We start from the raw sequence: 13,999 nt of genomic DNA on the forward strand, positions 1-13,999 counted from the left end.
CCACTGCCGCTCACAGCACGGGAAGTGGTTCCACTGCCGCTCACAGCACGGGAAGTGGTTCCACTGCCGCTCACAGCACGGGAAGGGGTTCCACTGCCGCTCACAGCACGGGAAGTGGTTCCACTGCCGCTCACAGGATGGTAAGTGGTTCCACTGCCGCTCACAGGATGGGAAGTGGTTCCACTGCCGCTCACAGTACGGGAAGGGGTTCCCACTGCCGCTCACAGGATGGGAAGTGGTTCCACTGCCGCTCACAGGATGGTAAGTGGTTCCACTGCCGCTCACAGGATGGGAAGGGGTTCCCACTGCCGCTCACAGGATGGGAAGGGGTTCCCACTGCCGCTCACAGGATGGGAAGGGGTTCCACTGCCGCTCACAGCACGGGAAGTGGTTCCCACTGCCGCTCACAGCACGGGAAGGGGTTCCACTGCCGCTCACAGCACGGGAAGGGGTTCCCACTGCCGCTCACAGCACGGGAAGGGGTTCCCACTGCCGCTCACAGCACGGGAAGGGGTTCCCACTGCCGCTCACAGCACGAGAAGGGGTTCCCACTGCCGCTCACAGCACGGGAAGGGGTTCCACTGCCGCTCACAGCACGGGAAGGGGTTCCACTGCCGCTCACAGCACGGGAAGTGGTTCCACTGCCGCTCACAGCACGGGAAGGGGTTCCACTGCCGCTCACAGCACGGGAAGGGGTTCCACTGCCGCTCACAGCACGGGAAGTGGTTCCACTGCCGCTCACAGCACGGGAAGTGGTTCCACTGCCGCTCACAGCACGGGAAGGGGTTCCACTGCCGCTCACAGCACGGGAAGGGGTTCCACTGCCGCTCACAGCACGGGAAGGGGTTCCACTGCCGCTCACAGCACGGGAAGGGGTTCCACTGCCGCTCACAGCACGGGAAGGGGTTCCACTGCCGCTCACAGCACGGAAAGTGGTTCCCACTGCCGCTCACAGCACGGGAAGGGGTTCCACTGCCGCTCACAGCACGGGAAGTGGTTCCCACTGCCGCTCACAGCACGGGAAGGGGTTCCACTGCCGCTCACAGCACGGGAAGGGGTTCCACTGCCGCTCACAGCACGGGAAGTGGTTCCCACTGCCGCTCACAGCACGGGAAGGGGTTCCACTGCCGCTCACAGCACGGGAAGGGGTTCCCACTGCCGCTCACAGCACGGGAAGGGGTTCCCACTGCCGCTCACAGCACGGGAAGGGGTTCCCACTGCCGCTCACAGCACGGGAAGGGGTTCCCACTGCCGCTCACAGCACGGGAAGGGGTTCCCACTGCCGCTCACAGCACGGGAAGTGGTTCCACTGCCGCTCACAGCACGGGAAGGGGTTCCACTGCCGCTCACAGCACGGGAAGGGGTTCCACTGCCGCTCACAGCACGGGAAGTGGTTCCACTGCCGCTCACAGCACGGGAAGGGGTTCCACTGCCGCTCACAGCACGGGAAGGGGTTCCCACTGCCGCTCACAGCACGGGAAGGGGTTCCCACTGCCGCTCACAGCACGGGAAGTGGTTCCACTGCCGCTCACAGCACGGGAAGTGGTTCCACTGCCGCTCACAGCACGGGAAGTGGTTCCCACTGCCGCTCACAGCACGGGAAGTGGTTCCACTGCCGCTCACAGCACGGGAAGGGGTTCCACTGCCGCTCACAGCACGGGAAGTGGTTCCACTGCCGCTCACAGCACGGGAAGTGGTTCCACTGCCGCTCACAGCACGGGAAGGGGTTCCACTGCCGCTCACAGCACGGGAAGGGGTTCCACTGCCGCTCACAGCACGGGAAGGGGTTCCACTGCCGCTCACAGCACGGGAAGTGGTTCCACTGCCGCTCACAGCACGGGAAGTGGTTCCACTGCCGCTCACAGCACGGGAAGGGGTTCCACTGCCGCTCACAGCACGGGAAGGGGTTCCACTGCCGCTCACAGCACGGGAAGGGGTTCCACTGCCGCTCACAGCACGGGAAGGGGTTCCACTGCCGCTCACAGCACGGGAAGGGGTTCCACTGCCGCTCACAGCACGGGAAGGGGTTCCCACTGCCGCTCACAGCACGGGAAGGGGTTCCACTGCCGCTCACAGCACGGGAAGGGGGTTCCACTGCCGCTCACAGCCCGGGAAGGGGTTCCCACTGCCGCTCACAGCACGGGAAGGGGTTCCACTGCCGCTCACAGCACGGGAAGGGGTTCCACTGCCGCTCACAGCACGGGAAGGGGTTCCACTGCCGCTCACAGCACGGGAAGTGGTTCCACTGCCGCTCACAGGATGGTAAGTGGTTCCACTGCCGCTCACAGTACGGGAAGTGGTTCCCACTGCCGCTCACAGGATGGGAAGTGGTTCCCACTGCCGCTCACAGGATGGGAAGTGGTTCCACTGCCGCTCACAGGATGGGAAGGGGTTCCCACTGCCGCTCACAGGATGGGAAGGGGTTCCCACTGCCGCTCACAGGATGGGAAGGGGTTCCCACTGCCGCTCACAGGATGGGAAGGGGTTCCCACTGCCGCTCACAGGATGGGAAGTGGTTCCACTGCCGCTCACAGCACGGGAAGTGGTTCCACTGCCGCTCACAGGATGGGAAGTGGTTCCCACTGCCGCTCACAGCACGGGAAGTGGTTCCCACTGCCGCTCACAGGATGGTAAGTGGTTCCACTGCCGCTCACAGCACGGGAAGTGGTTCCCACTGCCGCTCACAGGATGGGAAGTGGTTCCCACTGCCGCTCACAGCACGGGAAGTGGTTCCCACTGCCGCTCACAGGATGGGAAGTGGTTCCACTGCCGCTCACAGCACGGGAAGTGGTTCCCACTGCCGCTCACAGGATGGGAAGTGGTTCCCACTGCCGCTCACAGCACGGGAAGTGGTTCCACTGCCGCTCACAGGATGGTAAGTGGTTCCACTGCCGCTCACAGCACGGGAAGTGGTTCCCACTGCCGCTCACAGGATGGGAAGTGGTTCCCACTGCCGCTCACAGGATGGGAAGTGGTTCCACTGCCGCTCACAGGATGGGAAGGGGTTCCCACTGCCGCTCACAGGATGGGAAGGGGTTCCACTGCCGCTCACAGCACGGGAAGTGGTTCCACTGCCGCTCACAGCACGGGAAGTGGTTCCCACTGCCGCTCACAGCACGGGAAGGGGTTCCCACTGCCGCTCACAGCACGGGAAGGGGTTCCACTGCCGCTCACAGGATGGGAAGTGGTTCCACTGCCGCTCACAGGATGGGAAGGGGTTCCCACTGCCGCTCACAGGATGGGAAGGGGTTCCCACTGCCGCTCACAGGATGGGAAGGGGTTCCACTGCCGCTCACAGCACGGGAAGTGGTTCCCACTGCCGCTCACAGAATGGTAAGTGGTTCCACTGCCGCTCACAGCACGGGAAGTGGTTCCCACTGCCGCTCACAGCACGGGAAGTGGTTCCCACTGCCGCTCACAGAATGGTAAGTGGTTCCACTGCCGCTCACAGCACGGGAAGTGGTTCCCACTGCCGCTCACAGAATGGTAAGTGGTTCCACTGCCGCTCACAGCACGGGAAGTGGTTCCCACTGCCGCTCACAGGATGGGAAGTGGTTCCACTGCCGCTCACAGGATGGTAAGTGGTTCCACTGCCGCTCACAGGATGGGAAGGGGTCCCGGCGGCGGCAGAACAACAACAGCAGCCGCAGCCACAGCAGCAGCAGCAGCCGCAGTCACAGCAGCCACAGCAGCCGCAGCAACAGCAGCAGCAGCCACAGCAGCAGCCGCAGTCACAGCAGCCACAGCAGCCGCAGCAACAGCAGCAGCAGCAGCAGCCGCAGCCACAGCAGCCACAGCAGCAGCAGCAGCCACAGCAGCAACAGCAGCAGCAGCAGCAGCAGCAGCCGCAGTCACAGCAGCCACAGCAGCCACAGCAGCAGCAGCAGCCGCAGTCACAGCAGCCACAGCAGCAACAGCAGCAGCAGCAGCAGCCGCAGCCACAGCAGCAGCAGCAGCCGCAGCCACAGCAGCCGCAGCAACAGCAGCATCAGCAGCAGCAGCAGCCGCAGCCACAGCAGCAGCAGCAGCAGCCGCAGCCACAGCAGCCACAGCAGCAGCCGCAGCAACAGCAGCCACAGCAGCAGCAGCCGCAGCCACAGCAGCCGCAGCCACAGCAGCAGCCACAGCAGCCACAGCAGCAGCAGCAGCCACAGCAGCAGCCGCAGCCACAGCAGCAGCCGCAGCCACAGCAGCAGCAGCAGCCACAGCAGCCACAGCAGCAACAGCAGCCACAGCAGCAACAGCAGCCTCAGCAGCCGCAGCAGCCACAGCAGCCGCAGCAACAGCAGCAGCAGCAACAGCAGCAGCAGCCGCAGCCACAGCAGCAACAGCAGCAGCAGCCGCAGCAGCAGCCACAGCAGCAGCCGCAGTCACAGCAGCAACAGCAGCAGCAGGAGCAGCAGCAGCCGCAGCCACAGCAGCAGCAGCAGCCGCAGCCACAGCAGCCACAGCAGCAGCAGCAGCCACAGCAGCAGCAGCAGCAGCCGCAGCAGCCGCAGTCACAGCAGCCACAGCAGCCACAGCAGCAGCAGCAGCCACAGCAGCAGCAGCAGCAGCCACAGCAGCAGCAGCAGCCGCAGTCACAGCAGCCACAGCAGCCACAGCAGCAACAGCAGCAGCAACAGCAGCAGCAGCAGCAGCAGCCGCAGCAGCAGTCACAGCAGCCACAGCAGCAGCAACAGCAACAGCAGCAGCAGCAATATAAGAGCCAACACACACACCAGTAAACATCTATTCCGTTTTCATGTTTACTTCTGGTGGTTGTGAAGACTGAGCCGTTTATACAGGCTGAAGGTCGCCCTCATCCCGACATGTTGACGCGTCAGCCCAACACTCCTGCCTATTGACTATTTCATGTTTATTTGGTGAAATATTTTGTGTTTACCGTATATCTATACTGAAAACATCCCATACACAGTTTTCTGATATACGCTCACGTGTGTGCAAGAGAACCTGCCATATATACGCACACACCTGCAAGAGAACTTGCCATATATACGCACACATCTGCAAGAGAACCTGCCATATATACGCACACACCTGCAAGAGAATCTGCCACATATACGCACACACCTGCAAGAGAACCTGACATATATACGCACACACCTGCAAGAGAACCTGCCATATATACGCACACACCTGCAAGAGAATCTGCCATATATACGCACACGTGTGTGTAAGAGAACCTGCCATATATACGCACACACCTGCTCGAGAGGTCTTTGTGGGTGTGTATGATCCGTTAGTAGGTCAACACACACGTGCTCTGGTAAACCCTGGGGAACCTAAGTCACATGTGTCATATATGTGTCACGAAGCATGTCTCACACATCTGTCACGAGATATATTCTGAGAACCAAAAATATAGCTTTTGGACTCGCTGAGAGGTTCTGCACGCGTCCGGTAATCCTGTGATATCGCTTATAATCCTATGTAATATCTCATGGAGTCTATTCCCAGGTAGGACCAAAGCGTTTGAGCAACATTTTCTCTATCTAGCGGTAAACAGTTGCGGGGGAGAGTTTGACAGCTGTCGAGGACTGTGTGAAAGATCAGTAGGCAGCCTAAAACGCCTCGTGAACCGTCTCTGGCGAAGTAGAACATTGTAACGAAAAAGACACGGGACTAAGGTTTTAGGCCGGGCCAGAGAGAAGAGAGAAGAGAGAAGAGAGAAGAGAGAGAGAGAGAGAGAGAGAGAGAGAGAGAGAGAGAGAGAGAGAGAGAGAGAGAGAGAGAGAGAGAGAGAGAGAGAGAGAGAGAGAGAGAGAGAGAGAGAGAGAGAGAGAGAGAGAGAGAGAGAGAGAGAGAGAGAGAGAGAGAGAGAGAGAGAGAGAGAGAGAGAGAGAGAGAGAGAGAGAGAGAGAGAGAGAGAGAGAGAGAGAGAGAGAGAGAGAGAGAGAGAGAGAGAGAGAGAGAGAGAGAGAGAGAGAGAGAGAGAGAGAGAGAGAGAGAGAGAGAGAGAGAGAGAGAGAGAGAGAGAGAGAGAGAGAGAGAGAGAGAGAGAGAGAGAGAGAGAGAGAGAGAGAGAGAGAGAGAGAGAGAGAGAGAGAGAGAGAGAGAGAGAGAGAGAGAGAGAGAGAGAGAGAGAGAGAGAGAGAGAGAGAGAGAGAGAGAGAGAGAGAGAGAGAGAGAGAGAGAGAGAGAGAGAGAGAGAGAGAGAGAGAGAGAGAGAGAGAGAGAGAGAGAGAGAGAGAGAGAGAGAGAGAGAGAGGGGGAGAGGGAGGGGGAGGGGGGGGGGAAGGGGGGGAGTCAAAGAGAGAAAGTTAGAGAAAGTCAAGAAACTTACGCACTAAAGTACCGTTATTCTAACCTACCAGAGGACCCAAAACAGAAAACGGGACAATACGTCAATTCCGCGAGTCGCTTCCATTTACACGTACGCCAATTTGTGGCCTTAGGTCGAGTATACGTCAAACTACGACGTTCTATGAGGAGGACGGATTGTCTATCGATGCACCTTGAGAAACTAATCCAAATAATACCTGATATTGATCAGCTAACGTATTGATCAGCTGCTCCATGATACCTGGTTACTTACTTGATGGGGTTCTGGGAGTTCTTCGACTTGACTTGTGAGAGCGTGGTCGATAACCCAAGCTCTTAGACTAACCCAAAACGTACATACCCAAGCAACCCACCTAACCTATCGCGTCCCCATGCATATAAAAAGTAGGTATTTGTAAGCTATCGCTGTTCATAGTAGGCTCGATTCATAACGTTGGTTACCAAAATGTATTATAACGCAACGTGTTAGTTGAGAGGCCGAGATGCTGGCACGGAGAGATGGGCCCAGCATCCAGTCTAAGATGCTGGGCATCTTAAGGTATTCTCTCAAGTTAAGGAGAGTATATTGTTAAGAACCAACAGCTTTCAAACATAGTTGGAAGCTGCGTAGCAAAGTCAGCCGTATCCTAGCATAACCCAGCCAACAGTATCCTAGCATGACCCAGCCAACAGTATCCTAGTATAACCCAGCCAACAGTATCCTAGCATAACCCAACCAACAGTATCCTAGCATGACCCAGCCAACAGTATCCTAGCATAACCCAGCCAACAGTATCCTAGCATGACCCAGCCAACAGTATCCTAGCATGACCCAGCCAACAGTATCCTAGCATAACCCAGCCAACAGTATCCTAGCATAACCCAGCCAACAGTATCCTAGCATGACCCAGCCAACAGTATCCTAGCATGACCCAGCCAACAGTATCCTAGCATGACCCAGCCAACAGTATCCTAGCATGACCCAGCCAACAGTATCCTAGCATAACCCAGCCAACAGTATCCTAGCATAACCCAGCCAACAGTATCCTAGCATAACCCAGCCAACAGTATCCTAGCATGACCCAGCCAACAGTATCCTAGTATAACCCAGCCAACAGTATCCTAGCATAACCCAGCCAACAGTATCCTAGCATAACCCAGCCAACAGTATCCTAGCATGACCCAGCCAACAGTATCCTAGTATAACCCAGCCAACAGTATCCTAGCATGACCCAGCCAACAGTATCCTAACATAACCCAGCCAACAGTATCCTAACATAACCCAGCCAACAGTATCCTAGCATAACCCAGCCAACAGTATCCTAGCATGACCCAGCCAACAGTATCCTAGCATAACCCAGCCAACAGTATCCTAACATAACCCAGCCAACAGTATCCTAGCATGACCCAGCCAACAGTATTCTAACATAACCCAGCCAACAGTATCCTAACATAACCCAGCCAATCTTGACACACACCGGATAACTTGACAACGGGTATCTTGCCTGCTGCCACTCACACAACCCCAGTGATATCATGATATACTATTAGAAGGTGAAGGGACGACGACGTTTCGGTCCATCCTGGACCATTCTCAAGTCGATTGAGAATGGTCCAGGACGGACCGAAACGTCGTCGTCCCTTCACCTTCTAGTGTGTGGTCTGGTCAACATACTTCAGCCACGTTATTGTGACTCATCGCCTGCATATACTATTAATCTTCTCCAAGACAAATAATACACTTGGCCCTCCGGTACACACTCAAGTAGCTATAATATCTTCAAACACTTTAAAATATTCTTAAATCCATATAAATATGTACCATTACTGGAAATATTAAGCGACCCTTGGGAGCCGGTCGGCCGAGCGGACAGCACACTGGATTTGTAATCCTGTGGTCCCGGGTTCAATCCCGGGCGCCGGCGAGAAACGATGGGCAGAGTTTCTTTCACCCAATGCCCCTGTTACCTAGCAGTAAAATAGGTACCTGGGAGTTAGTCAGCTGTCACGGGCTGCTTCCTGGGGGTGGAGGCCTGGTCGAGGACCGGGCCGCGGGGACACTAAAAAGCCCCGAAATCATCTCAAGATAACCCTTAGTCTTGGCGAAGACAATAGATGTACATTTATACATCTTTCAACAATCTTAAATCTTTCTTTCTCTTCATAATGGAAGAAATGTCAATCGCAGCAAGATTCGCCAATCACCAGTTTTGAGCGATTTCTACCTCGGGCAGGAGATGGGTTATCTTGAGGTTATCTTGAGATGATTTCGGGGCTTTAGTGTCCCCGCGGCCCGGTCCTCAACCAGGCCTCCACCCCCAGGAAGCAGCCCGTGACAGCTGACTAACACCCAGGTACCTATTTCACTGCAAGTTATCAGGGGCATAGGGTGAAAGAAACTTTGCCCATTGTTTCTCGCCGGCGCCTGGGATCGAACCCGGGACCACAGGATCACAAGTCCAGTGTGCTGTCCGCTCGGCCGACCGGCTCCCGGCTGGGGGTCACCTGTGCGGCTGAGAAGACACGAGCGGTGATGGTAACTAGACTACACATGACAGATCAGACAAGCTTGCAAATGGGCGACAAAACCCTGGAGTTCACGGATGAAATTGACATTTGTGAATGTAGTTAGACTCTTCACTGACAAGGAAGAACCACGTGCTTAACCTGGCTCGAACGGCAGCCAGGAAACTTACAGCTCTACAGCGCATCTCTCACCTTAACAGCAGCGGCTGCAAAACTTTATACTGTATGACGCAGAAGTTCGCTCTCGTCTAGAGTATGTAGCCCTTTCCTGGACCGCCTGCCCCCCCCCCCCCATCATTCATCATACGGGCAAGAAGGCTCATCTCAGCCTGTTCCTTATATGATTGTTACCTAATGTTGTTAATGAACAAAGTTTATTCCTAATGGTTCATACAACAGGCTCATGAAATAAATGGGTCTTCAGGAGTAGGCTTCAACTGAGCAGTTTCACAAGGATCCTTATATGATAGTTCGCTTAAGTGATATTTATTTTCAAAGTATATTCTCATGAAATAACCGAGTCTCCAGGAGCGGTCTTCAGACGAGGTGAGGCAGGATAACAACTCTTGCTTGCAATTTCACTAGGAACGTCACTTGACAGGCCTTATAAACCCCAGTCTCAGAAAAAAAAGTGAGAGATAATGTGTGTATTTAAAATTTTATGCGTGAAGGATCGAGGTGTTAGCTCTTGGTCCCCGCCGCTCTGATCGTCAGTTGTCAATGTATTAACTCTCGTAATTAACTGTAACTGTAATTAACTTAATAACAATTCAATTGGATTCTACCATCTCTCCCTCTCAAGTTCATTCCATCTGTTCAGTACTCCTATGCAAAGTAAACTTGGAACATTGTTGTGACTCGTCTAGGCCTCCAGCTTCATAACATGAAAGCTGCTGAAATGTAGGCCTGTATAGGCCTACTGGCCTGTACAGCTCTTGTTTCTATCCATTTTTGTTTTGTTTTATTAATATATTAGGTACATCTACATTTGTGCAGCTGCCCTGGACTATATGAAGTGGAGTTCAGTGTGTCAAAAAGCTAGCTCCGTGGTGCTAAAACAATCCCCATCACACAGGATGGTTAGTTATACAGAGGCGTGTGATCAGTAGTCTGCACTGGCAGACTCTGGGAGCATTATGAGGATATCATGATATCTATCCACCCTGTCTCATTCATTTCTATGTCCAACCTACGCTTGAAACAATCCATCAATCCCACGTATGTTATGTTACCCGGTAACTTGTTCCATAAATCCCCAACCGTATTTGCAAACCAGTATTCACCCAGGTCTTTCATGAATCTAACCTTATATCCATTGTTTTATGCTCTATTTTGTTGATATATTTAACACCTCATTAATAAGGGAGCCGGTCGGCCGAGCGGACAGCACGCTGGACTTGTGATCCTGTGGTCCCGGGTTCGATCCCGGGCGCCGGCGAGAAACAATGGGCACACTTTCATTCACCCTATGCCCTTGTTACCTAGCAGTAAAATAGGTACCTGGGTGTTGGTCAGCTGTCACGGGCTGCTTCCTGGGGGTGGAGGCCAGGTCGAGGACCGGGCCGCGGGGACACTAAAGCCCCGAAATCATCTCAAGATAACCTCAAGATAAAACCACCTTTGTTATCCCTGTGTCATCCACTTGGACACTTGTATCGTGTCGGACTGTGTTCTGCGCCTCTCCGGGGCCTGTAACTTAAGCTTCCTGAATATATCTTCATATGACAGGTTTCTAATCCCTGAGGATACAAGTTGTCATTCTGCTGTGTGCGTGTTGAAGTCACTACTAACCTAGTTGTGTTTGCGGGGAGGTTGAGCTTTAGCTCTTTGGTCCTGCTGAATGGCGTTCTGGTAGTAGTTCTACTCCCCAAACCCGACCTGAGGCCAGGCTTGACTTGTGAGAGTTTGGTCCAACAGGCTGTTGCTTGGAGCGGCCCGCAGGCCCGCTCACCCATGATGAGCCGGCTAGCGGGCCGCTCCAAGCAGCTTGTGATGTATACATTACTAGTACAATGGTGGTCGAGGCTCGTGCTGATATAAGTTTAGCGTGGGTGAGGCAGCGGACACGAGCGCTACACAGTAATTATCACGTCATTATCACCCTTAAGGCAGCAATTAGGTCCACAACAACACCCGCACATCGCCAGCACTCGCTGCTTCCCATACTCTAAAATCCCAACTTGTAAAACCAAGTAACTTCCTCCGGACCTTGTCAATCAACACTATTTTCAGCCAATTTCAATTCAGTGTAAGTAATGGAAGGGTAGAATGGTCCGCTGGTGCCCCAAACAAGCGTCCACCTGTAGGCGGTGTGTGTGGGGGTTGTTTACAAACACGCGGTGTGTGGGGTTGTTTACAAACACGCGGTGTGTGGGGGTTGTTTACAAACACGCGGTGTGTGGGGTTGTTTACAAACACGCGGTGTGTGGGGGTTTGTTTACAAACACGCGGTGTGTGGGGGTTGTTTACAAACACGCGGTGCGTGGGGGGTTGTTTACAAACACGCGGTGTGTGGGGGTTGTTTACAAACACGCGGTGCGTGGGGGGTTGTTTACAAACACGCGGTGTGTGGGGGTTGTTTACAAACACGCGGTGCGTGGGGGGTTGTTTACAAACACGCGGTGTGTGGGGGTTGTTTACAAACACGCGGTGCGTGGGGGGTTGTTTACAAACACGCGGTGTGTGGGGGTTGTTTACAAACACGCGGTGCGTGGGGGGTTGTTTACAAACACGCGGTGTGTGGGGGATGTTTACGAACACACGGTGTGTAGGGTTTGCTTACAAACACGCGGTGTGTGGGGGCTTATTTACAAACACGCGGTGTGTGGGGGTTGTTTACAAACACACGGTGTGTAGGGTTTGTTTACAAACACGCGGTGTGTGGGGGCTTATTTACAAACACGCAATATTTCCGTCGTGTGTGTTGTGTTTACTCACAACACGCCCCCCACACACTGTAAGTAGTTTCAAAGCATTATATGACAAAGAGTGCTGGGAAGACGGGACAACACGAGCGTAGCTCTCATCCTGTAACTACACTTAGGTAATCACACACCCGACACACGTTAGACCAGCAATTAGGAGCTTAAACAAGAAACGAAGCTCTCACGTGATACAGTGACACCATTCTTTAACACACCTGTAATAAACACCTGCTATAGTGCACACTCAAACAATCAGTCTCGCCTGATAATGAGAGTTTTCACCGGCCTGAGCGGCAGTTTGTCAGGCCGGACACAACGTTTAACCCAGGCGTGCCAACCGCGGTAAGTGGCGGGGGGCCGCGCCGTCAGCCGCCCCGGGACACCTGATTACATCTTCTTGCGTGAAGATAATTAAAAGGTCTTAAACGGGGATTTGATTTGTATACAGCTTTACTTATGGTGTGGGTGAGCACGGCTGGGAGGTCAGTCACAGTCGTGCTGTGACGCATAGGTCGCCACACAGCCCGTGACGCATAGGTTACCACAGTCTGTGACGCATAGGTCGCCACACAGCCCGTGACGCATAGGTCTCCACACAGCCCGTGACGCATAGGTTACCACAATCTGTGACGCATAGGTCGCCACACAGCCCGTGACGCATAGGTCGCCACACAGCCCGTGACGCATAGGTTACCACAGTCTGTGACGCATAGGTCGCCACACAGCCCGTGACGCATAGGTTACCACAGTCTGTGACGCATAGGTCGCCACACAGCCCGTGACGCATAGGTCTCCACACAGCCCGTGACGCATAGGTCGCCACACAGCCCGTGACGCATAGGTCGCCACAGCCCGTGACGCATAGGTTACCACAGTCTGTGACGCATAGGTCGCCACACAGCCCGTGACGCACCTCTCAGAATCTCTTACGCATAAGTTTTGTGTAAAGTTCACGTCCCAGACTCTGTCTTCCTGACGTCACAAGGCGGCCACAACCCGGACACAACAACAACAACTACACAACCCGGACACAACAACAACAACAACACAACCCAGACACAACAACAACAACTACACAACCCAGACACAACAACAACAACTACACAACCCAGACACAACAACAACAACAACACAACCCAGACACAACAACAACAACACAACCCAGACACAACAACAACAACACAACCCAGACACAACAACAACTACACAACCCAGACACAACAACAACAACTACACAACCCAGACACAACAACAACAACTACACAACCCAGACACAACAACAACAACTACACAACCCAGACACAACAACAACAACTACACAACCCAGACACAACAACAACAACTACACAACCCAGACACAACAACAACAACTACACAACCCAGACACAACAACAACAACTACACAACCCAGACACAACAACAACTACACAACCCAGACACAACAACAACTACACAACCCAGACACAACAACAACAACTACACAACCCAGACAACAACAACAACTACACGTTCTCAAGGGCTGCCTCTGCGTTAAAATTGCAACTGTTTTATCTAACCTCAAACGTACCAACCCAAGCAACCCACCTAACCTAAGCGAGGCCGATGCGGAGAAAACAACATTACAATGCTTAAATATTGTGCTAATACATCAAAATTTTAACGTATTGGTCGATTCCGTTAACAATGCTAAATAATAATCTTTATCAACACTGTTTCTTAATAAAAAACTGTTGCCTAAAATGTGTGGCGTGAGCACCACGAGCCCTCTACAGTGTCGTCGGATACAGTGAACACACAGCGACACGCGGATTAATCAAATGTTATCCGATACCCTCTCTCACACAACGAGTTCCGGAGAAGGGAACTATCAGGGGGAAAGTGCTAAGCCATGACGACTATATAGCACTGGGAAGGGGTTAGGATAAGGATTTGGGGATGGGACGGGGGAGGGAAGGAATGGTACCCAACCATTAGTGGACGGTCGGGGATTGAACGCCGACCTGCATGAAGCGAGACCGTCGCTCTACCGTCCAAGCCAAGTGGTTGGGCACACGTGTTCTGGAACAATGATTAGATTTCCAGGAGTTTCGACACCTTAAAATATTGTCATACACTGACCACCAGAACCTCTCGGTGAATTCAGTAGAGTTGCAGGTTGGCAGCCTTTTGTGCTCTCGTGGCTGAGTGGGTTAAGGCAGGTGTGTGGGAATCGCCAGGACGCTGGTTCAAGTCACCTTATTGCCCCCCAAGATGATTGTCTCATTGATATATGGCAGGAAGACCTC

Source organism: Procambarus clarkii, chromosome 25 (genome assembly GCF_040958095.1).
Source record: "Procambarus clarkii isolate CNS0578487 chromosome 25, FALCON_Pclarkii_2.0, whole genome shotgun sequence".
Classification (NCBI taxonomy): Eukaryota; Metazoa; Arthropoda; class Malacostraca; order Decapoda; family Cambaridae; genus Procambarus; species Procambarus clarkii.